Genomic DNA, 23,778 nt, shown 5'->3' on the forward strand with positions numbered 1-23,778 from the left:
ATGCAGGTTTCAATTCCTTTACTGTACTAGTCTCTACCACTTTTGGAGGGGTGCTATTCTACTGAGATACCCCTCTCGGTAAAGAAAAACTTTTTTACATAGCATTACATTACTCTGATTATGGCCCCTTGTTCTAACATTTATTCTCCTTTGACATAAACTTCTCTCTTGTACTTTGTTAAGGCCTGCAGGAGGGTCGGATCTTCATGGTTCCCTCCGAAGAGGAAAACCAGTGTAAGGGAAAAGGTGGGCAGCCATAAGACTTCCCCCACCGCTCCCAACAAACGACTGGAAACCAGTTCTCACTGCGGTGCAGTGCTCCAAAACGTCAAACTGAAAAGTGTCCAAAAGAAAACCGTGATGCATCCTAATTGCTAAGCACAAGTGCACCAATGAAAGTGCAAATCGTGAAAATAAATAAGTGTCCAGTGTCCACCCAAGAGTGTGACTCTTATCGTCTTAACAGGCATATGGGGTCAGCTCTAGTAATCTCATCAAAGAGATCTTGATTCTTCAAACCCTTGACAGTAGGGAAAGCCTTTGAGCCCCATGAGGTAAACAAGTGCATTTTGTCTCGGAACGTGAAGGTGGGCCCTCGTTTGCATTTTGCCTGAAAGATCTGAGCTTCCAGGCCTTTTCCGGAGAAACCATTGGTCACTCGCCAGTGAAATTTGCATGACCGCTCCCACAATGCTCTGCCCTGGCCTAATGACCGCCCATACCTAGCCAAAACGTTAACGAGATCTTGGTGGACGTCCTTTATATACCAAAGCTGCCTAGTCCCCAGCTTTGCGCAGTGGCAGTATCGTAGCCCATGAGGTTTTAACCGAGGCGTGGTTATTGCTAATTGAAAACTTTTCCCAATACCCCGCTGTGATGACTTGAAAAATAGTCAGCACTGGCAATTTTTGACGGTCTCTTGTGAGACTGGTGTGTCTGTTTAATAATAGAAGATACGGCTTAAAGCACGGCACCCGTAACTCATTCCTTACTGCGGACCTACCTGTTGCAGCACATCAAGTTGTCCTAGTCCAAACCCATCTTTCATATCTCCGTGTTATATCCTAACCCAAGAGTGTGACTCTTATCGTCTTAACAGGCATATGGGGTCAGCTCTAGTAATCTCATCAAAGAGATCTTGATTCTTCAAACCCTTGACAGTAGGGAAAGCCTTTGAGCCCCATGAGGTAAACAAGTGCATTTTGTCTCGGAACGTGAAGGTGGGCCCTCGTTTGCATTTTGCCTGAAAGATCTGAGCTTCCAGGCCTTTTCCGGAGAAACCATTGGTCACTCGCCAGTGAAATTTGCATGACCGCTCCCACAATGCTCTGCCCTGGCCTAATGACCGCCCATACCTAGCCAAAACGTTAACGAGATCTTGGTGGACGTCCTTTATATACCAAAGCTGCCTAGTCCCCAGCTTTGCGCAGTGGCAGTATCGTAGCCCATGAGGTTTTAACCGAGGCGTGATTATTGCTAATTGAAAACTTTTCCCAATACCCCGCCGTGATGACTTGAAAAATAGTCAGCACTGGCAATTTTTGACGGTCTCTTGTGAGACTGGTGTGTCTGTTTAATAATAGAAGATACGGCTTAAAGCACGGCACCCGCAACTCGTTCCATACTGCGGACCTACCTGTTGCAGCACATCAAGTTGTCCTAGTCCAAACCCATCTCTCATATCTCCGTGTTATATCCTAACCCAAGAGTGTGACTCTTATCGTCTTAACAGGCATATGGGGTCAGCTCTAGTAATCTCATCAAAGAGATCTTGATTCTTCAAACCCTTGACAGTAGGGAAAGCCTTTGAGCCCCATGAGGTAAACAAGTGCATTTTGTCTCGGAACGTGAAGGTGGGCCCTCGTTTGCATTTTGCCTGAAAGATCTGAGCTTCCAGGCCTTTTCCGGAGAAACCATTGGTCACTCGCCAGTGAAATTTGCATGACCGCTCCCACAATGCTCTGCCCTGGCCTAATGACCGCCCGTACCTAGCCAAAACGTTAACGAGATCTTGGTGGACGTCCTTTATATACCTAAGCTGCCTAGTCCCCAGCTTTGCGCAGTGTCAGTATCGTAGCCCATGAGGTTTTAACCGAGGCGTGATTATTGCTAATTGAAAACTTTTCCCAATACCCCGCCGTGATGACTTGAAAAATAGTCAGCACTGGCAATTTTTGACGATCTCTTGTGAGACTGGTGTGTCTGTTTAATAATAGAAGATACGGCTTAAAGCACGGCACCCACAACTCGTTCCATACTGCGGACCTACCTGTTGCAGCACATCAAGTTGTCCTAGTCCAAACCCATCTTTCATATCTCCGTGTTATATCCTAACCCAAGAGTGTGACTCTTATCGTCTTAACAGGCATATGGGGTCAGCTCTAGTAATCTCATCAAAGAGATCTTGATTCTTCAAACCCTTGACAGTAGGGAAAGCCTTTGAGCCCCATGAGGTAAACAAGTGCATTTTGTCTCGGAACGTGAAGGTGGGCCCTCGTTTGCATTTTGCCTGAAAGATCTGAGCTTCCAGGCCTTTTCCGGAGAAACCATTGGTCACTCGCCAGTGAAATTTGCATGACCGCTCCCACAATGCTCTGCCCTGGCCTAATGACCGCCCGTACCTAGCCAAAACGTTAACGAGATCTTGGTGGACGTCCTTTATATACCTAAGCTGCCTAGTCCCCAGCTTTGCGCAGTGGCAGTATCGTAGCCCATGAGGTTTTAATCGAGGCGTGATTATTGCTAATTGAAAACTTTTCCCAATACCCCGCCGTGATGACTTGAAAAATAGTCAGCACTGGCAATTTTTGACGATCTCTTGTGAGACTGGTGTGTCTGTTTAATAATAGAAGATACGGCTTAAAGCACAGCACCCACAACTCATTCCATACTGTGGACCTACCTGTTGCAGCACATCAAGTTTTCCTAGTCCAAACCCATCTTTCATATCTCCGTGTTATATCCTAACCCAAGAGTGTGACTCTTATCGTCTTAACAGGCATTTGGGGTCAGCTCTAGTAATCTAATCAAAGAGATCTTGATTCTTCAAACCCTTGACAGTAGGGAAAGCCTTTGAGCCCCATGAGGTAAACAAGTGCATTTTGTCTCGGAACGTGAAGGTGGGCCCTCGTTTGCATTTTGCCTGAAAGATCTGAGCTTCCAGGCCTTTTCCGGAGAAACCATTGGTCACTCGCCAGTGAAATTTGCATGACCGCTCCCACAATGCGCTGCCCTGGCCTAATGACCGCCCATACCTAGCCAAAACGTTAACGAGATCTTGGTGGACGTCCTTTATATACCAAAGCTGCCTAGTCCCCAGCTTTGCGCAGTGGCAGTATCGTAGCCCATGAGGTTTTAACCGAGGCGTGATAATTGCTAATTGAAATCTTTTCCCAATACTCCTCTGTGATGACTTGAAAAATAGTCAGCACTGGCAATTTTTACGGTCTCTTGTGAGACTGGTGTGTCTGTTTAATAATAGAAGACACGGCTTAAAGCACGGCACCCACAACTCATTCCATACTGCGGACCTACCTGTCGCAGCACATCAAGTTGTCCTAGTCCAAACCCATCTTTCATATCTCCGTGTTATATCCTAACCCAAGAGTGTGACTCTTATCGTCTTAACAGGCATATGGGGTCAGCTCTAGTAATCTCATCAAAAAGATCTTGATTCTTCAAACCCTTGACAGTAGGGAAAGCCTTTGAGCCCCATGAGGTAAACAAGTGCATTTTGTCTCGGAACGTGAAGGTGGGCCCTCGTTTGCATTTTGCCTGAAAGATCTGAGCTTCCAGGCCTTTTCCGGAGAAACCATTGGTCACTCGCCAGTGAAATTTGCATGACCGCTCCCACAATGCTCTGCCCTGGCCTAATGACCGCCTATACCTAGCCAAAACGTTAACGAGATCTTGGTGGACGTCCTTTATATACCTAAGCTGCCTAGTCCTCAGCTTTGCGCAGTGGCAGTATCGTAGCCCATGAGGTTTTAACCGAGGCGTGATTATTGCTAATTGAAAACTTTTCCCAATACCCCGCCGTGATGACTTGAAAAATAGTCAGCACTGGCAATTTTTGACGATCTCTTGTGAGACTGGTGTGTCTGTTTAATAATAGAAGATACGGCTTAAAGCACAGCACCCACGACTCATTCCATACTGTGGACCTACCTGTTGCAGCACATCAAGTTGTCCTAGTCCAAACCCATCTTTCATATCTCCGTGTTATATCCTAACCCAAGAGTGTGACTCTTATCGTCTTAACAGGCATATGGGGTCAGCTCTAGTAATCTAATCAAAGAGATCTTGATTCTTCAAACCCTTGACAGTAGGGAAAGCCTTTGAGCCCCATGAGGTAAACAAGTGCATTTTGTCTCGGAACGTGAAGGTGGGCCCTCGTTTGCATTTTGCCTGAAAGATCTGAGCTTCCAGGCCTTTTCCGGAGAAACCATTGGTCACTCGCCAGTGAAATTTGCATGACCGCTCCCACAATGCGCTGCCCTGGCCTAATGACCGCCCATACCTAGCCAAAACGTTAACGAGATCTTGGTGGACGTCCTTTATATACCAAAGCTGCCTAGTCCCCAGCTTTGCGCAGTGGCAGTATCGTAACCCATGAGGTTTTAACCGAGGTGTGATTATTGCTAATTGAAAACTTTTCCCAATACCCCGCCGTGATGACTTGAAAAATAGTCAGCACTGGCAATTTTTGACGGTCTCTTGTGAGACTGGTGTGTCTGTTTAATAATAGAAGATACGGCTTAAAGCACGGCACCCGCAACTCATTCCTTACTGCGGACCTACCTGTTGCAGCACATCAAGTTGTCCTAGTCCAAACCCATCTCTCATATCTCCGTGTTATATCCTAACCCAAGAGTGTGACTCTTATCGTCTTAACAGGCATATGGGGTCAGCTCTAGTAATCTCATCAAAGAGATCTTGATTCTTCAAACCCTTGACAGTAGGGAAAGCCTTTGAGCCCCATGAGGTAAACAAGTGCATTTTGTCTCGGAACGTGAAGGTGGGCCCTCGTTTGCATTTTGCCTGAAAGATCTGAGCTTCCAGGCCTTTTCCGGAGAAACCATTGGTCACTCGCCAGTGAAATTTGCATGACCGCTCCCACAAAGCTCTGCCCTGGCCTAATGACCGCCCATACCTAGCCAAAACGTTAACGAGATCTTGGTGGACGTCCTTTATATACCAAAGCTGCCTAGTCCCCAGCTTTGCGCAGTGGCAGTATCGTAGCCCATGAGGTTTTAACCGAGGCGTGATTATTGCTAATTGAAAACTTTTCCCAATACCCCGCCGTGATGACTTGAAAAATAGTCAGCACCGGCAATTTTTGACGGTTTCTTGTGAGACTGGTGTGTCTGTTTAATAATAGAAGATACGGCTTAAAGCACGGCACCCACAACTCATTCCATACTGCGGACCTACCTGTTGCAGCACATCAAGTTGTCCTAGTCCAAACCCATCTCTCATATCTCCGTGTTATATCCTAACCCAAGAGTGTGACTCTTATCGTCTTAACAGGCATATGGGGTCAGCTCTAGTAATCTCATCAAAGAGATCTTGATTCTTCAAACCCTTGACAGTAGGGAAAGCCTTTGAGCCCCATGAGGTAAACAAGTGCATTTTGTCTCGGAACGTGAAGGTGGGCCCTCGTTTGCATTTTGCCTGAAAGATCTGAGCTTCCAGGCCTTTTCCGGAGAAACCATTGGTCACTCGCCAGTGAAATTTGCATGACCGCTCCCACAATGCTCTGCCCTGGCCTAATGACCGCCCATACCTAGCCAAAACGTTAACGAGATCTTGGTGGACATCCTTTATATACCAAAGCTGCCTAGACCCCAGCTTTGCGCAGTGGCAGTATCATAGCCCATGAGGTTTTAACCGAGGCGTGATTATTGCTAATTGAAAACTTTTCCCAATACCCCGCCGTGATGACTTGAAAAATAGTCAGCACCGGCAATTTTTGACGGTCTCTTGTGAGACTGGTGTGTCTGTTTAATAATAGAAGATACGGCTTAAAGCATGGCACCCACAACTCATTCCATACTGCGGACTTACCTGTCGCAGCACATCAAGTTGTCCTAGTCCAAACCCATCTCTCATGTCTCCGTGTTATATCCTAACACAAGAGTGTGACTCTTATCGTCTTAACAGGCATATGGGGTCAGCTCTAGTAATCTCATCAAAGAGATCTTGATTCTTCAAACCCTTGACAGTAGGGAAAGCCTTTGAGCCCCATGAGGTAAACAAGTGCATTTTGTCTCGGAACGTGAAGGTGGGCCCTCGTTTGCATTTTGCCTGAAAGATCAGAGCTTCCAGGCCTTTTCCGGAGAAACCATTGGTCACTCGCCAGTGAAATTTGCATGACCGCTCCCACAATGCTCTGCCCTGGCCTAATGACCGCCCATACCTAGCCAAAACGTTAACGAGATCTTGGTGGACATCCTTTATATACCAACGCTGCCTAGTCCTCAGCTTTGCGCAGTGGCAGTATCGTAGCCCATGAGGTTTTAACCGAGGCGTGATTATTGCTGATTGAAAACTTTTCCCAATTCCCCCCCGTGATGACTTGAAAAATAGTCAGCACTGGCAATTTTTGACGGTCTTTTGTGAGACTGGTGTGTCTGTTTAATAATAGAAGATACGGCTTAAATCACGGCACCCACAACCCGTTCCATACTGCGGACCTACCTGTTGCAGCACATCAAGTTGTCCTAGTCCAAACCCATCTCTCATATCTCCGTGTTATATCCTAACCCAAGAGTGTGACTCTTATCGTCTTAACAGGCATATGGGGTCAGCTCTAGTAATCTCATCAAAGAGATCTTGATTCTTCAAACCCTTGACAGTAGGGAAAGCCTTTGAGCCCCATGAGGTAAACAAGTGCATTTTGTCTCGGAACGTGAAGGTGGGCCCTCGTTTGCATTTTGCCTGAAAGATCTGAGCTTCCAGGCCTTTTCCGGAGAAACCATTGGTCACTCGCCAGTGAAATTTGCATGACCGCTCACACAATGCTCTGCCCTGGCCTAATGACCGCCCATACCTAGCCAAAACGTTAACGAGATCTTGGTGGACGTCCTTTATATACCATAGCTGCCTAGTCCTCAGCTTTGCGCAGTGGCAATATCGTAGCCCATGAGGTTTTAACCGAGGCGTGATTATTGCTAATTGAAAACTTTTCCCAATACCCCGCCGTGATGACTTGAAAAATAGTCAGCACTGGCAATTTTTGACGGTCTCTTGTGAGACTGGTGTGTCTGTTTAATAATAGAAGATACGGCTTAAAGCACGGCACCCACAACTCATTCCTTACTGCGGACCTACCTGTTGAAGCACATCAAGTTGTCCTAGTCCAAACCCATCTTTCATATCTCCGTGTTATATCCTAACCCAAGAGTGTGACTCTTATCGTCTTAACAGGCATATGGGGTCAGCTCTAGTAATCTCATCAAAGAGATCTTGATTCTTCAAACCCTTGACAGTAGGGAAAGCCTTTGAGCCCCATGAGATAAACAAGTGCATTTTGTCTCGGAAAGTGAAGGTGGGCCCTCGTTTGCATTTTGCCTGAAAGATCTGAGCTTCCAGGCCTTTCCCGGAGAAACCATTGGTCACTCGCCAGTGAAATTTGCATGACACGCTCCCACAATGCTCTGCCCTGGCCTAATAACCGCCCGTACCTAGCCAAAACGTTAACGAGATCTTGGTGGACGTCCTTTACATACCTAAGCTACCTAGTCTCCAGCTTTGCGCAGTGGCAGTATCGTAGCCCATGAGGTTTTAACCGAGGCGTGATTATTGCTAATTGAAAACTTTTCCCAATACCCCGCCGTGATGACTTGAAAAATAGTCAGCACTGGCAATTTTTGACGGTCTCTTGTGAGACTGGTGTGTCTGTTTAATAATAGAAGATACGGCTTAAAGCACGGCACCCGCAACTCATTCCTTACTGCGGACCTACCTGTTGCAGCACATCAAGTTGTCCTAGTCCAAACCCATCTTTCATATCTCCGTGTTATATCCTAACCCAAGAGTGTGACTCTTATCGTCTTAACAGGCATATGGGGTCAGCTCTAGTAATCTCATCAAAGAGATCTTGATTCTTCAAACCCTTGACAGTAGGGAAAGCCTTTGAGCCCCATGAGGTAAACAAGTGCATTTTGTCTCGGAACGTGAAGGTGGGCCCTCGTTTGCATTTTGCCTGAAAGATCTGAGCTTCCAGGCCTTTTCCGGAGAAACCATTGGTCACTCGCCAGTGAAATTTGCATGACCGCTCCTACAATGCTCTGCCCTGGCCTAATGACCGCCCATACCTAGCCAAAACGTTAACGAGATCTTGGTGGACGTCCTTTATATACCAAAGCTGCCTAGTCCTTAGCTTTGCGCAGTGGCAGTATCGTAGCCCATGAGGTTTTAACCGAGGCGTGATTATTGCTAATTGAAAACTTTTCCCAATACCCCGCCGTGATGATTTGAAAAATAGTCAGCACTGGCAATTTTTGACGGTCTCTTGTGAGTCTGGTGTGTCTGTTTAATAATAGAAGATACGGCTTAAATCACGGCACCCACAACTCGTTCCATACTGCGGACCTACCTGTTGCAGCACATCAAGTTGTTCTAGTCCAAACCCATCTCTCATATCTCCGTGTTATATCCTAACCCAAGAGTGTGATTCTTATCGTCTTAACAGGCATATGGGGTCAGCTCTAGTAATCTCATCAAAGAGATCTTGATTCTTCAAACCCTTGACAGTAGGGAAAGCCTTTGAGCCCCATGAGGTAAACAAGTGCATTTTGTCTCGGAACGTGAAGGTGGGCCCTCGTTTGCATTTTGCCTGAAAGATCTGAGCTTCCAGGCCTTTTCCGGAGAAACCATTGGTCACTCGCCAGTGAAATTTGCATGACCGCTCCCACAATGCTCTGCCCTGGCCTAATGACCGCCCATACCTAGCCAAAACGTTAACGAGATCTTGGTGGACGTCCTTTATATACCATAGCTGCCTAGTCCCCAGCTTTGCGCAGTGGCAGTATCGTAGCCCATGAGGTTTTAACCGAGGCGTGATTATTGCTAATTGAAAACTTTTCCCAATACCCCGCCGTGATGACTTGAAAAATAGTCAGCACTGGCAATTTTTGACGGTCTCTTGTGAGACTGGTGTGTCTGTTTAATAATAGAAGATACGGCTTAAAGCACGGCACCCACAACTCATTCCTTACTGCGGACCTACCTGTTGAAGCACATCAAGTTGTCCTAGTCCAAACCCGTCTTTCATATCTCCGTGTTATATCCTAACCCAAGAGTGTGACTCTTATCGTCTTAACAGGCATATGGGGTCAGCTCTAGTAATCTCATCAAAGAGATCTTGATTCTTCAAACCCTTGACAGTAGGGAAAGCCTTTGAGCCCCATGAGGTAAACAAGTGCATTTTGTCTCGGAACGTGAAGGTGGGCCCTCGTTTGCATTTTGCCTGAAAGATCTGAGCTTTCAGGCCTTTCCCGGAGAAACCATTGGTCACTCGCCAGTGAAATTTGCATGACCGCTCCCACAATGCTCTGCCCTGGCCTAATAACCGCCCGTACCTAGCCAAAACGTTAACGAGATCTTGGTGGACGTCCTTTACATACCTAAGCTGCCTAGTCTCCAGCTTTGCGCAGTGGCAGTATCGTAGCCCATGAGGTTTTAACCGAGGCGTGATTATTGCTAATTGAAAACTTTTCCCAATACCCCGCCGTGATGACTTGAAAAATAGTCAGCACTGGCGATTTTTGACGGTCTCTTGTGAGACTGGTGTGTCTGTTTAATAATAGAAGATACGGCTTAAAGCACGGCACCCGCAACTCATTCCTTACTGCGGACCTATCTGTTGCAGCACATCAAGTTGTCCTAGTCCAAACCCATCTTTCATATCTCCGTGTTATATCCTAACCCAAGAGTGTGACTCTTATCGTCTTAACAGGCATATGGGGTCAGCTCTAGTAATCTCATCAAAGAGATCTTGATTCTTCAAACCCTTGACAGTAGGGAAAGCCTTTGAGCCCCATGAGGTAAACAAGTGCATTTTGTCTCGGAACGTGAAGGTGGGCCCTCGTTTGCATTTTGCCTGAAAGATCTGAGCTTCCAGGCCTTTTCCGGAGAAACCATTGGTCACTCGCCAGTGAAATTTGCATGACCGCTCCCACAATGCGCTGCCCTGGCCTAATGACCGCCCATACCTAGCCAAAACGTTAACGAGATCTTGGTGGACATCCTTTATATACCAAAGCTGCCTAGTCCCCAGCTTTGCGCAGTGGCAGTATCGTTGCCCATGAGGTTTTAACCGAGGCGTGATTATTGCTAATTGAAAACTTTTTCCAATACCCCGCCGTGATGTCTTGAAAAATAGTCAGCATTGGCAATTTTTACGGTCTCTTGTGAGACTGATGTGTCTGTTTAATAACAGAAGACACTGCTTAAAGCACGGCACCCACAACTCATTCCATACTGCGGACCTACCTGTTGCAGCACATCAAGTTGTCTTAGTCCAAACCCATCTCTCATATCTCCGTGTTATATCCTAACCCAAGAGTGTGACTCTTATCGTCTTAACAGGCATATGGGGTCAGCTCTAGTAATCTCATCAAAGAGATCTTGATTCTTCAAAACCTTGACAGTAGGGAAAGCCTTTGAGCCCCATGAGGTAAACAAGTGCATTTTGTCTCGGAACGTGAAGGTGGGCCCTCGTTTGCGTTTTGCCTGAAAGATCTGAGCTTCCAGGCCTTTTCCGGAGAAACCATTGGTCACTCGCCAGTGAAATTTGCATGACCGCTCCCACAATGCTCTGCCCTGGCCTAATGACCGCCCATACCTAGCCAAAACGTTAACGAGATCTTGGTGGACGTCCTTTATATACCAAAGCTGCCTAGTCCCCAGCTTTGCGCAGTGGCAGTGTCGTAGCCCATGAGGTTTTAACCGAGGCGTGATTATTGCTAATTGAAAACTTTTCCCAATACCCCGCCGTGATGACTTGAAAAATAGTCAGCACCGGCAATTTTTGACGGTCTCTTGTGAGACTGGTGTGTCTGTTTAATAATAGAAGATACGGCTTAAAGCACGGCACCCACAACTCATTCCATACTGCGGACCTACCTGTCGCAGCACATCAAGTTGTCCTAGTCCAAACCCATCTCTCATATCTCCGTGTTATATCCTAACCCAAGAGTGTGACTCTTATCGTCTTAACAGGCATATGGGGTCAGCTCTAGTAATCTCATCAAAGAGATCTTGATTCTTCAAACCCTTGACAGTAGGGAAAGCCTTTGAGCCCCATGAGGTAAACAAGTGCATTTTGTCTCGGAACGTGAAGGTGGGCCCTCGTTTGCATTTTGCCTGAAAGATCTGAGCTTCCAGGCCTTTTCCGGAGAAACCATTGGTCACTCGCCAGTGAAATTTGCATGACCGCTCCCACAATGCTCTGCCCTGGCCTAATGACCGCCCATACCTAGCCAAAACGTTAACGAGATCTTGGTGGACGTCCTTTATATACCTAAGCTGCCTGGTCCCCAGCTTTGCGCAGTGGCAGTATCGTAGCCCATGAGGTTTTAACCGAGGCGTGATTATTGCTAATTGAAAACTTTTCCCAATACCCCGCCGTGATGACTTGAAAAATAGTCAGCACTGGCAATTTTTGACGGTCTCTTGTGAGACTGGTGTGTCTGTTTAATAATAGAAGATACGGCTTAAAGCACGGCACCCGCAACTCATTCCTTACTGCGGACCTACCTGTTGCAGCACATCAAGTTGTCCTAGTCCAAACCCATCTTTCATATCTCCGTGTTATATCCTAACCCAAGAGTGTGACTCTTATCGTCTTAACAGGCATATGGGGTCAGCTCTAGTAATCTCATCAAAGAGATCTTGATTCTTCAAACCCTTGACAGTAGGGAAAGCCTTTGAGCCCCATGAGGTAAACAAGTGCATTTTGTCTCGGAACGTGAAGGTGGGCCCTCGTTTGCATTTTGCCTGAAAGATCAGAGCTTCCAGGCCTTTTCCGGAGAAACCATTGGTCACTCGCCAGTGAAATTTGCATGACCGCTCCCACAATGCTCTGCCCTGGCCTAATGACCGCCCATACCTAGCCAAAACGTTAACGAGATCTTGGTGGACATCCTTTATATACCAACGCTGCCTAGTCCTCAGCTTTGCGCAGTGGCAGTATCGTAGCCCATGAGGTTTTAACCGAGGCGTGATTATTGCTGATTGAAAACTTTTCCCAATTCCCCCCCGTGATGACTTGAAAAATAGTCAGCACTGGCAATTTTTGACGGTCTCTTGTGAGACTGGTGTGTCTGTTTAATAATAGAAGATACGGCTTAAATCACGGCACCCACAACCCGTTCCATACTGCGGACCTACCTGTTGCAGCACATCAAGTTGTCCTAGTCCAAACCCATCTCTCATATCTCCGTGTTATATCCTAACCCAAGAGTGTGACTCTTATCGTCTTAACAGGCATATGGGGTCAGCTCGAGTAATCTCATCAAAGAGATCTTGATTCTTCAAACCCTTGACAGTAGGGAAAGCCTTTGAGCCCCATGAGGTAAACAAGTGCATTTTGTCTCGGAACGTGAAGGTGGGCCCTCGTTTGCATTTTGCCTGAAAGATCTGAGCTTCCAGGCCTTTTCCGGAGAAACCATTGGTCACTCGCCAGTGAAATTTGCATGACCGCTCACACAATGCTCTGCCCTGGCCTAATGACCGCCCATACCTAGCCAAAACGTTAACGAGATCTTGGTGGACGTCCTTTATATACCATAGCTGCCTAGTCCCCAGCTTTGCGCAGTGGCAATATCGTAGCCCATGAGGTTTTAACCGAGGCGTGATTATTGCTAATTGAAAACTTTTCCCAATACCCCGCCGTGATGACTTGAAAAATAGTCAGCACTGGCAATTTTTGACGGTCTCTTGTGAGACTGGTGTGTCTGTTTAATAATAGAAGATACGGCTTAAAGCACGGCACCCACAACTCATTCCTTACTGCGGACCTACCTGTTGAAGCACATCAAGTTGTCCTAGTCCAAACCCATCTTTCATATCTCCGTGTTATATCCTAACCCAAGAGTGTGACTCTTATCGTCTTAACAGGCATATGGGGTCAGCTCTAGTAATCTCATCAAAGAGATCTTGATTCTTCAAACCCTTGACAGTAGGGAAAGCCTTTGAGCCCCATGAGATAAACAAGTGCATTTTGTCTCGGAAAGTGAAGGTGGGCCCTCGTTTGCATTTTGCCTGAAAGATCTGAGCTTCCAGGCCTTTTCCGGAGAAACCATTGGTCACTCGCCAGTGAAATTTGCATGACCGCTCCCACAATGCTCTGCCCTGGCCTAATGACCGCCCATACCTAGCCAAAACGTTAACGAGATCTTGGTGGACGTCCTTTATATACCAAAGCTGCCTAGTCCCCAGCTTTGCGCAGTGGCAGTATCGTAGCCCATGAGGTTTTAACCGAGGCGTGATTATTGCTAATTGAAAACTTTTCCCAATACCCCGCCGTGATGGCTTGAAAAATAGTCAGCACTGGCAGTTTTTGACGGTCTCTTGTGAGACTGGTGTGTCTGTTTAATAATAGAAGATACGGCTTAAAGCATGGCACCCACAACTCGTTCCATACTGCGGACCTACCTGTCGCAGCACATCAAGTTGTCCTAGTCCAAACCCGTCTTTCATATCTCCGTGTTATATCCTAACCCAAGAGTGTGACTCTTATCGTCTTAACAGGCATATGGGGTCAGCTCTAGTAATCTCATCAAAGAGATCTTGATTCTTCAAACCCTTGACAGTAGGGAAAGCCTTTGGGCCCCATGAGGTAAACAAGTGCATTTTGTCTCGGAACGTGAAGGTGGGCCCTCGTTTGCATTTTGCCTGAAAGATCTGAGCTTCCAGGCCTTTCCCGGAGAAACCATTGGTCACTCGCCAGTGAAATTTGCATGACACGCTCCCACAATGCTCTGCCCTGGCCTAATAACCGCCCGTACCTAGCCAAAACGTTAACGAGATCTTGGTGGACGTCCTTTACATACCTAAGCTGCCTAGTCTCCAGCTTTGCGCAGTGGCAGTATCGTAGCCCATGAGGTTTTAACCGAGGCGTGATTATTGCTAATTGAAAACTTTTCCCAATACCCCGCCGTGATGACTTGAAAAATAGTCAGCACTGGCAATTTTTGACGGTCTCTTGTGAGACTGGTGTGTCTGTTTAATAATAGAAGATACGGCTTAAAGCACGGCACCCGCAACTCATTCCTTACTGCGGACCTACCTGTTGCAGCACATCAAGTTGTCCTAGTCCAAACCCATCTTTCATATCTCCGTGTTATATCCTAACCCAAGAGTGTGACTCTTATCGTCTTAACAGGCATATGGGGTCAGCTCTAGTAATCTCATCAAAGAGATCTTGATTCTTCAAACCCTTGACAGTAGGGAAAGCCTTTGAGCCCCATGAGGTAAACAAGTGCATTTTGTCTCGGAACGTGAAGGTGGGCCCTCGTTTGCATTTTGCCTGAAAGATCTGAGCTTCCAGGCCTTTTCCGGAGAAACCATTGGTCACTCGCCAGTGAAATTTGCATGACCGCTCCCACAATGCTCTGCCCTGGCCTAATGACCGCCCATACCTAGCCAAAACGTTAACGAGATCTTGGTGGACGTCCTTTATATACCAAAGCTGCCTAGTCCCCAGGTTTGCGCAGCGGCAGTATCGTAGCCCATGAGGTTTTAACCGAGGCGTGATTATTGCTAATTGAAAACTTTTCCCAATACCCCGCCGTGATGACTTGAAAAATAGTCAGCACTGGCAATTTTTGACGGTCTCTTGTGAGACTGGTGTGTCTGTTTAATAATAGAAGATACGGCTTAAAGCACGGCACCCACAATTCGTTCCATACTGCGGACCTACCTGTTGCAGCACATCAAGTTGTCCTAGTCCACACCCATCTCTCATATCTCCGTGTTATATCCTAACCCAAGAGTGTGACTCTTATCGTCTTAACAGGCATATGGGGTCAGCTCTAGTAATCTCATCAAAGAGATCTTGATTCTTCAAACCCTTGACAGTAGGGAAAGCCTTTGAGCCCCATGAGGTAAACAAGTGCATTTTGTCTCGGAACGTGAAGGTGGGCCCTCGTTTGCATTTTGCCTGAAAGATCTGAGCTTCCAGGCCTTTTCCGGAGAAACCATTGGTCACTCGCCAGTGAAATTTGCATGACCGCTCCCACAATGCTCTGCCCTGGCCTAATGACCGCCCATACCTAGCCAAAACGTTAACGAGATCTTGGTGGACGTCCTTTATATACCAAAGCTGCCTAGTCCTTAGCTTTGCGCAGTGGCAGTATCGTAGCCCATGAGGTTTTAACCGAGGCGTGATTATTGCTAATTGAAAACTTTTCCCAATACCCCGCCGTGATGATTTGAAAAATAGTCAGCACTGGCAATTTTTGACGGTCTCTTGTGAGACTGGTGTGTCTGTTTAATAATAGAAGATACGGCTTAAATCACGGCACCCACAACTCGTTCCATACTGCGGACCTACCTGTTGCAGCACATCAAGTTGTTCTAGTCCAAACCCATCTCTCATATCTCCGTGTTATATCCTAACCCAAGAGTGTGATTCTTATCGTCTTAACAGGCATATGGGGTCAGCTCTAGTAATCTCATCAAAGAGATCTTGATTCTTCAAACCCTTGACAGTAGGGAAAGCCTTTGAGCCCCATGAGGTAAACAAGTGCATTTTGTCTCGGAACGTGAAGGTGGGCCCTCGTTTGCATTTTGCCTGAAAGATCTGAGCTTCCAGGCCTTTTCCGGAGAAACCATTGGTCACTCGCCAGTGAAATTTGCATGACCGCTCCCACAATGCTCTGCCCTGGCCTAATGACCGCCCATACCTAGCCAAAACGTTAACGAGATCTTGGTGGACGTCCTTTATATACCATAGCTGCCTAGTCCCCAGCTTTGCGCAGTGGCAGTATCGTAGCCCATGAGGTTTTAACCGAGGCGTGATTATTGCTAATTGAAAACTTTTCCCAATACCCCGCCGTGATGACTTGAAAAATAGTCAGCACTGGCAATTTTTGACGGTCTCTTGTGAGACTGGTGTGTCTGTTTAATAATAGAAGATACGGCTTAAAGCACGGCACCCACAACTCATTCCTTACTGCGGACCTACCTGTTGAAGGACATCAAGTTGTCCTAGTCCAAACCCGTCTTTCATATCTCCGTGTTATATCCTAACCCAAGAGTGTGACTCTTATCGTCTTAACAGGCATATGGGGTCAGCTCTAGTAATCTCATCAAAGAGATCTTGATTCTTCAAACCCTTGACAGTAGGGAAAGCCTTTGAGCCCCATGAGGTAAACAAGTGCATTTTGTCTCGGAACGTGAAGGTGGGCCCTCGTTTGCATTTTGCCTGAAAGATCTGAGCTTTCAGGCCTTTCCCGGAGAAACCATTGGTCACTCGCCAGTGAAATTTGCATGACCGCTCCCACAATGCTCTGCCCTGGCCTAATAACCGCCCGTACCTAGCCAAAACGTTAACGAGATCTTGGTGGACGTCCTTTACATACCTAAGCTGCCTAGTCTCCAGCTTTGCGCAGTGGCAGTATCGTAGCCCATGAGGTTTTAACCGAGGCGTGATTATTGCTAATTGAAAACTTTTCCCAATACCCCGCCGTGATGACTTGAAAAATAGTCAGCACTGGCAATTTTTGACGGTCTCTTGTGAGACTGGTGTGTCTGTTTAATAATAGAAGATACGGCTTAAAGCACGGCACCCGCAACTCATTCCTTACTGCGGACCTATCTGTTGCAGCACATCAAGTTGTCCTAGTCCAAACCCATCTTTCATATCTCCGTGTTATATCCTAACCCAAGAGTGTGACTCTTATCGTCTTAACAGGCATATGGGGTCAGCTCTAGTAATCTCATCAAAGAGATCTTGATTCTTCAAACCCTTGACAGTAGGGAAAGCCTTTGAGCCCCATGAGGTAAACAAGTGCATTTTGTCTCGGAACGTGAAGGTGGGCCCTCGTTTGCATTTTGCCTGAAAGATCTGAGCTTCCAGGCCTTTTCCGGAGAAACCATTGGTCACTCGCCAGTGAAATTTGCATGACCGCTCCCACAATGCGCTGCCCTGGCCTAATGACCGCCCATACCTAGCCAAAACGTTAACGAGATCTTGGTGGACATCCTTTATATACCAAAGCTGCCTAGTCCCCAGCTTTGCGCAGTGGCAGTATCGTTGCCCATGAGGTTTTAACCGAGGCGTGATTATTGCTAATTGAAAACTTTTTCCAATACCCCGCCGTGATGTCTTGAAAAATAGTCAGCATTGGCAATTTTTACGGTCTCTTGTGAGACTGATGTGTCTGTTTAATAACAGAAGACACTGCTTAAAGCACGGCACCCACAACTCATTCCATACTGCGGACCTACCTGTTGCAGCACATCAAGTTGTCTTAGTCCAAACCCATCTCTCATATCTCCGTGTTATATCCTAACCCAAGAGTGTGACTCTTATCGTCTTAACAGGCATATGGGGTCAGCTCTAGTAATCTCATCAAAGAGATCTTGATTCTTCAAAACCTTGACAGTAGGGAAAGCCTTTGAGCCCCATGAGGTAAACAAGTGCATTTTGTCTCGGAACGTGAAGGTGGGCCCTCGTTTGCGTTTTGCCTGAAAGATCTGAGCTTCCAGGCCTTTTCCGGAGAAACCATTGGTCACTCGCCAGTGAAATTTGCATGACCGCTCCCACAATGCTCTGCCCTGGCCTAATGACCGCCCATACCTAGCCAAAACGTTAACGAGATCTTGGTGGACGTCCTTTATATACCAAAGCTGCCTAGTCCCCAGCTTTGCGCAGTGGCAGTGTCGTAGCCCATGAGGTTTTAACCGAGGCGTGATTATTGCTAATTGAAAACTTTTCCCAATACCCCGCCGTGATGACTTGAAAAATAGTCAGCACCGGCAATTTTTGACGGTCTCTTGTGAGACTGGTGTGTCTGTTTAATAATAGAAGATACGGCTTAAAGCACGGCACCCACAACTCATTCCATACTGCGGACCTACCTGTCGCAGCACATCAAGTTGTCCTAGTCCAAACCCATCTCTCATATCTCCGTGTTATATCCTAACCCAAGAGTGTGACTCTTATCGTCTTAACAGGCATATGGGGTCAGCTCTAGTAATCTCATCAAAGAGATCTTGATTCTTCAAACCCTTGACAGTAGGGAAAGCCTTTGAGCCCCATGAGGTAAACAAGTGCATTTTGTCTCGGAACGTGAAGGTGGGCCCTCGTTTGCGTTTTGCCTGAAAGATCTGAGCTTCCAGGCCTTTTCCGGAGAAACCATTGGTCACTCGCCAGTGAAATTTGCATGACCGCTCCCACAATGCGCTGCCCTGGCCTAATGACCGCCCATACCTAGCCAAAACGTTAACGAGATCTTGGTGGACGTCCTTTATATACCAAAGCTGCCTAGTCCCCAGCTTTGCGCAGTGGCAGTATCGTAGCCCATGAGGTTTTAACCGAGGTGTGATTATTGCTAATTGAAAACTTTTCCCAATACCCCGCCGTGATGACTTGAAAAATAGTCAGCACTGGCAATTTTTGACGGTCTCTTGTGAGACTGGTGTGTCTGTTTAATAATAGAAGATACGGCTTAAAGCACGTCACCCGCAACTCATTCCATACTGCGGACCTACCTGTTGCAGCACATCAAGTTGTCCTAGTCCAAACCCATCATTCATATCTCCGTGTTATAACCTAACCCAAGAGTGTGACTCTTATCGTCTTAACAGGCATATGGGGTCAGCTCTAGTAATCTCATCAAAGAGATCTTGATTCTTCAAACCCTTGACAGTAGGGAAAGCCTTTGAGCCCCATGAGGTAAACAAGTGCATTTTGTCTCGGAACGTGAAGGTGGGCCCTCGTTTGCATTTTGCCTGAAAGATCTGAGCTTCCAGGCCTTTTCCGGAGAAACCATTGGTCACTCGCCAGTGAAATTTGCATGACCGCTCCCACAATGCTCTGCCCTGGCCTAATGACCGCCCATACCTAGCCAAAACGTTAACGAGATCTTGGTGGACGTCCTTTATATACCTAAGCTGCCTGGTCCCCAGCTTTGCGCAGTGGCAGTATCGTAGCCCATGAGGTTTTAACCGAGGCGTGATTATTGCTAATTGAAAACTTTTCCCAATACCCCGCCGTGATGACTTGAAAAATAGTCAGCACTGGCAATTTTTGACGGTCTCTTGTGAGACTGGTGTGTCTGTTTAATAATAGAAGATACGGCTTAAAGCACGGCACCCGCAACTCATTCCTTACTGCGGACCTACCTGTTGCAGCACATCAAGTTGTCCTAGTCCAAACCCATCTTTCATATCTCCGTGTTATATCCTAACCCAAGAGTGTGACTCTTATCGTCTTAACAGGCATATGGGGTCAGCTCGAGTAATCTCATCAAAGAGATCTTGATTCTTCAAACCCTTGACAGTAGGGAAAGCCTTTGAGCCCCATGAGGTAAACAAGTGCATTTTGTCTCGGAACGTGAAGGTGGGCCCTCGTTTGCATTTTGCCTGAAAGATCTGAGCTTCCAGGCCTTTTCCGGAGAAACCATTGGTCACTCGCCAGTGAAATTTGCATGACCGCTCCCACAATGCTCTGCCCTGGCCTAATGACCGCCCATACCTAGCCAAAACGTTAACGAGATCTTGGTGGACATCCTTTATATACCAACGCTGCCTAGTCCTCAGCTTTGCGCAGTGGCAATATCGTAGCCCATGAGGTTTTAACCGAGGCGTGATTATTGCTAATTGAAAACTTTTCCCAATACCCCGCCGTGATGACTTGAAAAATAGTCAGCACTGGCAATTTTTGACGGTCTCTTGTGAGACTGGTGTGTCTGTTTAATAATAGAAGATACGGCTTAAAGCACGGCACCCACAACTCATTCCTTACTGCGGACCTACCTGTTGAAGCACATCAAGTTGTCCTAGTCCAAACCCATCTTTCATATCTCCGTGTTATATCCTAACCCAAGAGTGTGACTCTTATCGTCTTAACAGGCATATGGGGTCAGCTCTAGTAATCTCATCAAAGAGATCTTGATTCTTCAAACCCTTGACAGTAGGGAAAGCCTTTGAGCCCCATGAGATAAACAAGTGCATTTTGTCTCGGAAAGTGAAGGTGGGCCCTCGTTTGCATTTTGCCTGAAAGATCTGAGCTTCCAGGCCTTTTCCGGAGAAACCATTGGTCACTCGCCAGTGAAATTTGCATGACCGCTCCCACAATGCTCTGCCCTGGCCTAATGACCGCCCATACCTAGCCAAAACGTTAACGAGATCTTGGTGGACGTCCTTTATATACCAAAGCTGCCTAGTCCCCAGCTTTGCGCAGTGGCAGTATCGTAGCCCATGAGGTTTTAACCGAGGCGTGATTATTGCTAATTGAAAACTTTTCCCAATACCCCGCCGTGATGGCTTGAAAAATAGTCAGCACTGGCAGTTTTTGACGGTCTCTTGTGAGACTGGTGTGTCTGTTTAATAATAGAAGATACGGCTTAAAGCATGGCACCCACAACTCGTTCCATACTGCGGACCTACCTGTCGCAGCACATCAAGTTGTCCTAGTCCAAACCCGTCTTTCATATCTCCGTGTTATATCCTAACCCAAGAGTGTGACTCTTATCGTCTTAACAGGCATATGGGGTCAGCTCTAGTAATCTCATCAAAGAGATCTTGATTCTTCAAACCCTTGACAGTAGGGAAAGCCTTTGGGCCCCATGAGGTAAACAAGTGCATTTTGTCTCGGAACGTGAAGGTGGGCCCTCGTTTGCATTTTGCCTGAAAGATCTGAGCTTCCAGGCCTTTCCCGGAGAAACCATTGGTCACTCGCCAGTGAAATTTGCATGACACGCTCCCACAATGCTCTGCCCTGGCCTAATAACCGCCCGTACCTAGCCAAAACGTTAACGAGATCTTGGTGGACGTCCTTTACATACCTAAGCTGCCTAGTCTCCAGCTTTGCGCAGTGGCAGTATCGTAGCCCATGAGGTTTTAACCGAGGCGTGATTATTGCTAATTGAAAACTTTTCCCAATACCCCGCCGTGATGACTTGAAAAATAGTCAGCACTGGCAATTTTTGACGGTCTCTTGTGAGACTGGTGTGTCTGTTTAATAATAGAAGATACGGCTTAAAGCACGGCACCCGCAACTCATTCCTTACTGCGGACCTACCTGTTGCAGCACATCAAGTTGTCCTAGTCCAAACCCATCTTTCATATCTCCGTGTTATATCCTAACCCAAGAGTGTGACTCTTATCGTCTTAACAGGCATATGGGGTCAGCTCTAGTAATCTCATCAAAGAGATCTTGATTCTTCAAACCCTTGACAGTAGGGAAAGCCTTTGAGCCCCATGAGGTAAACAAGTGCATTTTGTCTCGGAACGTGAAGGTGGGCCCTCGTTTGCATTTTGCCTGAAAGATCTGAGCTTCCAGGCCTTTTCCGGAGAAACCATTGGTCACTCGCCAGTGAAATTTGCATGACCGCTCCCACAATGCTCTGCCCTGGCCTAATGACCGCCCATACCTAGCCAAAACGTTAACGAGATCTTGGTGGACGTCCTTTATATACCAAAGCTGCCTAGTCCCCAGGTTTGCGCAGCGGCAGTATCGTAGCCCATGAGGTTTTAACCGAGGCGTGATTATTGCTAATTGAAAACTTTTCCCAATACCCCGCCGTGATGACTTGAAAAATAGTCAGCACTGGCAATTTTTGACGGTCTCTTGTGAGACTGGTGTGTCTGTTTAATAATAGAAGATACGGCTTAAAGCACGGCACCCACAATTCGTTCCATACTGCGGACCTACCTGTTGCAGCACATCAAGTTGTCCTAGTCCAAACCCATCTCTCATATCTCCGTGTTATATCCTAACCCAAGAGTGTGACTCTTATCGTCTTAACAGGCATATGGGGTCAGCTCTAGTAATCTCATCAAAGAGATCTTGATTCTTCAAACCCTTGACAGTAGGGAAAGCCTTTGAGCCCCATGAGGTAAACAAGTGCATTTTGTCTCGGAACGTGAAGGTGGGCCCTCGTTTGCATTTTGCCTGAAAGATCTGAGCTTCCAGGCCTTTTCCGGAGAAACCATTGGTCACTCGCCAGTGAAATTTGCATGACCGCTCCCACAATGCTCTGCCCTGGCCTAATGACCGCCCATACCTAGCCAAAACGTTAACGAGATCTTGGTGGACGTCCTTTATATACCAAAGCTGCCTAGTCCTTAGCTTTGCGCAGTGGCAGTATCGTAGCCCATGAGGTTTTAACCGAGGCGTGATTATTGCTAATTGAAAACTTTTCCCAATACCCCGCCGTGATGATTTGAAAAATAGTCAGCACTGGCAATTTTTGACGGTCTCTTGTGAGACTGGTGTGTCTGTTTAATAATAGAAGATACGGCTTAAATCACGGCACCCACAACTCGTTCCATACTGCGGACCTACCTGTTGCAGCACATCAAGTTGTTCTAGTCCAAACCCGTCTCTCATATCTCCGTGTTATATCCTAACCCAAGAGTGTGATTCTTATCGTCTTAACAGGCATATGGGGTCAGCTCTAGTAATCTCATCAAAGAGATCTTGATTCTTCAAACCCTTGACAGTAGGGAAAGCCTTTGAGCCCCATGAGGTAAACAAGTGCATTTTGTCTCGGAACGTGAAGGTGGGCCCTCGTTTGCATTTTGCCTGAAAGATCTGAGCTTCCAGGCCTTTTCCGGAGAAACCATTGGTCACTCGCCAGTGAAATTTGCATGACCGCTCCCACAATGCTCTGCCCTGGCCTAATGACCGCCCATACCTAGCCAAAACGTTAACGAGATCTTGGTGGACGTCCTTTATATACCATAGCTGCCTAGTCCCCAGCTTTGCGCAGTGGCAGTATCGTAGCCCATGAGGTTTTAACCGAGGCGTGATTATTGCTAATTGAAAACTTTTCCCAATACCCCGCCGTGATGACTTGAAAAATAGTCAGCACTGGCAATTTTTGACGGTCTCTTGTGAGACTGGTGTGTCTGTTTAATAATATCGCTTCTCGGCCTTTTGGCTAAGACCAAGGGTACTTTGTACAGGCGGTCTGGTCAGGAGGTCCTAGTGTTAGCGGAGTTCGGCCCTCGGCCTCCCGGCATCGGCCCCTTAAATGGGGTCTTAAGCCGGGTGCTGCTATTGGGGGCCCCGACAGAGCTGACATTAGGAACGAGTTGCGATCGTGGAGATGGCGGTACCGAACTTTCCCAATACGGTACGGATCTGCATCGAGGATGAAGAACGTCGGAGGAGGATTTCGCTGGAGGAGGTGCAGATGCAAATCGTGGAAGGTCTTCTACAGATGCCTCGTGGGGAGATCTTTTGCCTTCAGGATTTTGGATACCGCGGTTTTTTTGACGTCACTTTCAAGTCTATCTGGGGAGCGCGACATCTGATGGAGCGGAGTCTGACCCAAGCGGAGCACCCATTACTTCGTGGTATTGTATTTCGTCCTTCGATGGCAGTTCGGAAGGTGTGTATAACTGTACATATGTACAACCCTTTTGTTCCGGATGATGCTATCGGGGCTTTTCTCAGCCGTTATGCGTCGAAGGTAGGAGAACCTGAATATGTGAGGAACCCTTTCGGAGTGTATAACGGTAGGAGGAGGTTTTGGGTAACTCTAAAGCCAGATGAAAAGGGATACGGAGGGATGATACATCCTCCGCAGAACT

General features: G+C 47.0%; 36 non-coding genes across 36 annotated transcripts; all 36 read left to right on the forward strand.

Annotated features, from left to right (window-relative positions):
* The first annotated feature begins 785 nt into the window (after positions 1 to 785).
* Positions 786 to 927, forward strand: LOC128498438 (U4 spliceosomal RNA). Its single transcript, XR_008354665.1, has one exon. It is a non-coding gene; the product is annotated as a U4 spliceosomal RNA (small nuclear RNA).
* Positions 928 to 1,418: 491 nt separating this feature from the next.
* Positions 1,419 to 1,560, forward strand: LOC128498156 (U4 spliceosomal RNA). The gene has a single exon (XR_008354412.1). It is a non-coding gene; the product is annotated as a U4 spliceosomal RNA (small nuclear RNA).
* Positions 1,561 to 2,051: 491 nt separating this feature from the next.
* Positions 2,052 to 2,193, forward strand: LOC128498402 (U4 spliceosomal RNA). The gene has a single exon (XR_008354631.1). It is a non-coding gene; the product is annotated as a U4 spliceosomal RNA (small nuclear RNA).
* Positions 2,194 to 2,684: 491 nt separating this feature from the next.
* Positions 2,685 to 2,826, forward strand: LOC128498424 (U4 spliceosomal RNA). The gene has a single exon (XR_008354652.1). It is a non-coding gene; the product is annotated as a U4 spliceosomal RNA (small nuclear RNA).
* Positions 2,827 to 3,317: 491 nt separating this feature from the next.
* On the forward strand, positions 3,318 to 3,458 carry LOC128498525 (U4 spliceosomal RNA). The gene has a single exon (XR_008354747.1). It is a non-coding gene; the product is annotated as a U4 spliceosomal RNA (small nuclear RNA).
* A 491-nt stretch (positions 3,459 to 3,949) lies between these two features.
* LOC128498153 (U4 spliceosomal RNA) lies at positions 3,950 to 4,091 on the forward strand. The gene has a single exon (XR_008354409.1). It is a non-coding gene; the product is annotated as a U4 spliceosomal RNA (small nuclear RNA).
* Positions 4,092 to 4,582: 491 nt separating this feature from the next.
* LOC128498235 (U4 spliceosomal RNA) lies at positions 4,583 to 4,724 on the forward strand. Its single transcript, XR_008354478.1, has one exon. It is a non-coding gene; the product is annotated as a U4 spliceosomal RNA (small nuclear RNA).
* A 491-nt stretch (positions 4,725 to 5,215) lies between these two features.
* LOC128498395 (U4 spliceosomal RNA) lies at positions 5,216 to 5,357 on the forward strand. The gene has a single exon (XR_008354623.1). It is a non-coding gene; the product is annotated as a U4 spliceosomal RNA (small nuclear RNA).
* Positions 5,358 to 5,848: 491 nt separating this feature from the next.
* Positions 5,849 to 5,990, forward strand: LOC128498152 (U4 spliceosomal RNA). Its single transcript, XR_008354407.1, has one exon. It is a non-coding gene; the product is annotated as a U4 spliceosomal RNA (small nuclear RNA).
* A 491-nt stretch (positions 5,991 to 6,481) lies between these two features.
* LOC128498500 (U4 spliceosomal RNA) lies at positions 6,482 to 6,623 on the forward strand. The gene has a single exon (XR_008354724.1). It is a non-coding gene; the product is annotated as a U4 spliceosomal RNA (small nuclear RNA).
* Positions 6,624 to 7,114: 491 nt separating this feature from the next.
* Positions 7,115 to 7,256, forward strand: LOC128498579 (U4 spliceosomal RNA). The gene has a single exon (XR_008354789.1). It is a non-coding gene; the product is annotated as a U4 spliceosomal RNA (small nuclear RNA).
* Positions 7,257 to 7,748: 492 nt separating this feature from the next.
* On the forward strand, positions 7,749 to 7,890 carry LOC128498157 (U4 spliceosomal RNA). Its single transcript, XR_008354413.1, has one exon. It is a non-coding gene; the product is annotated as a U4 spliceosomal RNA (small nuclear RNA).
* Positions 7,891 to 8,381: 491 nt separating this feature from the next.
* On the forward strand, positions 8,382 to 8,523 carry LOC128498444 (U4 spliceosomal RNA). The gene has a single exon (XR_008354671.1). It is a non-coding gene; the product is annotated as a U4 spliceosomal RNA (small nuclear RNA).
* Positions 8,524 to 9,014: 491 nt separating this feature from the next.
* LOC128498160 (U4 spliceosomal RNA) lies at positions 9,015 to 9,156 on the forward strand. The gene has a single exon (XR_008354414.1). It is a non-coding gene; the product is annotated as a U4 spliceosomal RNA (small nuclear RNA).
* Positions 9,157 to 9,647: 491 nt separating this feature from the next.
* On the forward strand, positions 9,648 to 9,789 carry LOC128498416 (U4 spliceosomal RNA). The gene has a single exon (XR_008354644.1). It is a non-coding gene; the product is annotated as a U4 spliceosomal RNA (small nuclear RNA).
* Positions 9,790 to 10,280: 491 nt separating this feature from the next.
* LOC128498512 (U4 spliceosomal RNA) lies at positions 10,281 to 10,421 on the forward strand. Its single transcript, XR_008354735.1, has one exon. It is a non-coding gene; the product is annotated as a U4 spliceosomal RNA (small nuclear RNA).
* A 491-nt stretch (positions 10,422 to 10,912) lies between these two features.
* Positions 10,913 to 11,054, forward strand: LOC128498398 (U4 spliceosomal RNA). The gene has a single exon (XR_008354626.1). It is a non-coding gene; the product is annotated as a U4 spliceosomal RNA (small nuclear RNA).
* Positions 11,055 to 11,545: 491 nt separating this feature from the next.
* Positions 11,546 to 11,687, forward strand: LOC128498161 (U4 spliceosomal RNA). Its single transcript, XR_008354415.1, has one exon. It is a non-coding gene; the product is annotated as a U4 spliceosomal RNA (small nuclear RNA).
* Positions 11,688 to 12,178: 491 nt separating this feature from the next.
* LOC128498462 (U4 spliceosomal RNA) lies at positions 12,179 to 12,320 on the forward strand. The gene has a single exon (XR_008354688.1). It is a non-coding gene; the product is annotated as a U4 spliceosomal RNA (small nuclear RNA).
* A 491-nt stretch (positions 12,321 to 12,811) lies between these two features.
* LOC128498580 (U4 spliceosomal RNA) lies at positions 12,812 to 12,953 on the forward strand. The gene has a single exon (XR_008354790.1). It is a non-coding gene; the product is annotated as a U4 spliceosomal RNA (small nuclear RNA).
* A 491-nt stretch (positions 12,954 to 13,444) lies between these two features.
* LOC128498476 (U4 spliceosomal RNA) lies at positions 13,445 to 13,586 on the forward strand. Its single transcript, XR_008354702.1, has one exon. It is a non-coding gene; the product is annotated as a U4 spliceosomal RNA (small nuclear RNA).
* A 492-nt stretch (positions 13,587 to 14,078) lies between these two features.
* Positions 14,079 to 14,220, forward strand: LOC128498162 (U4 spliceosomal RNA). The gene has a single exon (XR_008354416.1). It is a non-coding gene; the product is annotated as a U4 spliceosomal RNA (small nuclear RNA).
* A 491-nt stretch (positions 14,221 to 14,711) lies between these two features.
* LOC128498445 (U4 spliceosomal RNA) lies at positions 14,712 to 14,853 on the forward strand. Its single transcript, XR_008354672.1, has one exon. It is a non-coding gene; the product is annotated as a U4 spliceosomal RNA (small nuclear RNA).
* A 491-nt stretch (positions 14,854 to 15,344) lies between these two features.
* On the forward strand, positions 15,345 to 15,486 carry LOC128498369 (U4 spliceosomal RNA). Its single transcript, XR_008354599.1, has one exon. It is a non-coding gene; the product is annotated as a U4 spliceosomal RNA (small nuclear RNA).
* Positions 15,487 to 15,977: 491 nt separating this feature from the next.
* LOC128498163 (U4 spliceosomal RNA) lies at positions 15,978 to 16,119 on the forward strand. Its single transcript, XR_008354417.1, has one exon. It is a non-coding gene; the product is annotated as a U4 spliceosomal RNA (small nuclear RNA).
* Positions 16,120 to 16,610: 491 nt separating this feature from the next.
* LOC128498164 (U4 spliceosomal RNA) lies at positions 16,611 to 16,752 on the forward strand. Its single transcript, XR_008354418.1, has one exon. It is a non-coding gene; the product is annotated as a U4 spliceosomal RNA (small nuclear RNA).
* A 491-nt stretch (positions 16,753 to 17,243) lies between these two features.
* Positions 17,244 to 17,384, forward strand: LOC128498513 (U4 spliceosomal RNA). Its single transcript, XR_008354736.1, has one exon. It is a non-coding gene; the product is annotated as a U4 spliceosomal RNA (small nuclear RNA).
* A 491-nt stretch (positions 17,385 to 17,875) lies between these two features.
* Positions 17,876 to 18,017, forward strand: LOC128498399 (U4 spliceosomal RNA). The gene has a single exon (XR_008354627.1). It is a non-coding gene; the product is annotated as a U4 spliceosomal RNA (small nuclear RNA).
* Positions 18,018 to 18,508: 491 nt separating this feature from the next.
* Positions 18,509 to 18,650, forward strand: LOC128498365 (U4 spliceosomal RNA). The gene has a single exon (XR_008354596.1). It is a non-coding gene; the product is annotated as a U4 spliceosomal RNA (small nuclear RNA).
* A 491-nt stretch (positions 18,651 to 19,141) lies between these two features.
* LOC128498165 (U4 spliceosomal RNA) lies at positions 19,142 to 19,283 on the forward strand. The gene has a single exon (XR_008354419.1). It is a non-coding gene; the product is annotated as a U4 spliceosomal RNA (small nuclear RNA).
* Positions 19,284 to 19,774: 491 nt separating this feature from the next.
* Positions 19,775 to 19,916, forward strand: LOC128498581 (U4 spliceosomal RNA). Its single transcript, XR_008354791.1, has one exon. It is a non-coding gene; the product is annotated as a U4 spliceosomal RNA (small nuclear RNA).
* Positions 19,917 to 20,407: 491 nt separating this feature from the next.
* On the forward strand, positions 20,408 to 20,549 carry LOC128498477 (U4 spliceosomal RNA). Its single transcript, XR_008354703.1, has one exon. It is a non-coding gene; the product is annotated as a U4 spliceosomal RNA (small nuclear RNA).
* Positions 20,550 to 21,041: 492 nt separating this feature from the next.
* Positions 21,042 to 21,183, forward strand: LOC128498166 (U4 spliceosomal RNA). The gene has a single exon (XR_008354420.1). It is a non-coding gene; the product is annotated as a U4 spliceosomal RNA (small nuclear RNA).
* A 491-nt stretch (positions 21,184 to 21,674) lies between these two features.
* Positions 21,675 to 21,816, forward strand: LOC128498446 (U4 spliceosomal RNA). The gene has a single exon (XR_008354673.1). It is a non-coding gene; the product is annotated as a U4 spliceosomal RNA (small nuclear RNA).
* A 491-nt stretch (positions 21,817 to 22,307) lies between these two features.
* On the forward strand, positions 22,308 to 22,449 carry LOC128498370 (U4 spliceosomal RNA). Its single transcript, XR_008354600.1, has one exon. It is a non-coding gene; the product is annotated as a U4 spliceosomal RNA (small nuclear RNA).
* A 491-nt stretch (positions 22,450 to 22,940) lies between these two features.
* LOC128498167 (U4 spliceosomal RNA) lies at positions 22,941 to 23,082 on the forward strand. The gene has a single exon (XR_008354421.1). It is a non-coding gene; the product is annotated as a U4 spliceosomal RNA (small nuclear RNA).
* The last annotated feature ends 696 nt before the right edge of the window (positions 23,083 to 23,778 follow it).

The sequence above is a fragment of the Spea bombifrons genome, chromosome 5 (assembly GCF_027358695.1).
Source record: "Spea bombifrons isolate aSpeBom1 chromosome 5, aSpeBom1.2.pri, whole genome shotgun sequence".
NCBI classification, from domain to species: Eukaryota; Metazoa; Chordata; class Amphibia; order Anura; family Pelobatidae; genus Spea; species Spea bombifrons.